The following is a 1,306-nucleotide window of genomic DNA, read 5'->3' on the forward strand; positions in this document are numbered from 1 at the left end:
AACGTAATAACCTCATTCAACTGATTTGAAGTTGAATCATTCATTGTTTTCATTCAGAAGTGTAGATCGAAGAAGAAAACGAAGAAGAAGAAGAACGACGGAGCTTATTACGTTGAATTCAATGCAGATCAATAATAAAAAATACGAGCAGAGAAGAAAAACGCGAACAGAGAAAAACGACGAATTTTATTAGGTTGAAGAAGAAGAAGATGAAGAAGAATTTGAAAGAAGAAGGAGGAGGAGGAGGAAGAGGAGAAGAAATACTATTATTGTTGATTGAAAGTTGATCACCATTTATTCACCACATGTACATTGTTTGGTTTGATGGCCTTCGTGATTTCGGTTCACCAAATGAATGTTGTTCGGTTCGGTGGCCTCCTTTTACTTTGTTCAATGTTTAAGATTATTGTGATAGCATGCAGCAATCATTCCCTAACTGTCTCAACATAATAGCCTCATTCAACTGATTTGAAGTTGAATCATTCATTGTTTCCATTCAGAAGTGTAGATCGAAGAAGAAAACGAAGAAAAAGAAGAATGAAGGAGCTTATCACGTTGAATTCAATGCGATCAATAATGAAGAATGTGAACAAAGAAGAAAAATGCAAACAAAGGAGAACGACGAATTTTATTAGGTTGAAGAAGAAGAAGAAAAACAAAAACACAATACGTTATATGAGGTGCGTGTATAACAAACGACTGTAGGATAGGAAAACGCGTGTGTGGAGAAAGTTACTTAGATAACATCCATGTATTTTTTATTTCCTTTCTAAAAATGAATTCTCCAAGGATTAGTCTTACTGTTATACAATCAACATTAATTAAAATTATTTAATGTAATTAGTTATAAATGATTCAATATCTTTTAATTTATTACACAATTTCTTTTACTATTTTTATTTTTAAGTATCCAACTTTACGTACACTCAATTTATTTTGTAAAATCTCAAAAACTATATTTTTTTCTACGTTTCTTTGGTAATCAATCAACCATCTTTTTTTTTATTATTATTATTATTATTATTATTATTATTATTATTATTATTATTATTGTTGTTGTTGTTGTTGTTGTTGTTGTTGTTTAGGAAATGTCTAAAACGAACTCAACCATTATGTGCTTATTGAATGAGCCATACTTATATAGGCCATTAGATTTTATTAGATGAAAATCAAAGGCTAATATAAAAGAAGAGCATTGATAGACTCTAATAAATATAGAATATCCTAGTACATAAATAAATGCTTTAAATAGCAATACTTTAACATATAATACTTTAAACGGCAACAAAATTTTTTATATTTAAAT

Source organism: Arachis duranensis, chromosome 7 (genome assembly GCF_000817695.3).
Source record: "Arachis duranensis cultivar V14167 chromosome 7, aradu.V14167.gnm2.J7QH, whole genome shotgun sequence".
NCBI classification, from domain to species: Eukaryota; Viridiplantae; Streptophyta; class Magnoliopsida; order Fabales; family Fabaceae; genus Arachis; species Arachis duranensis.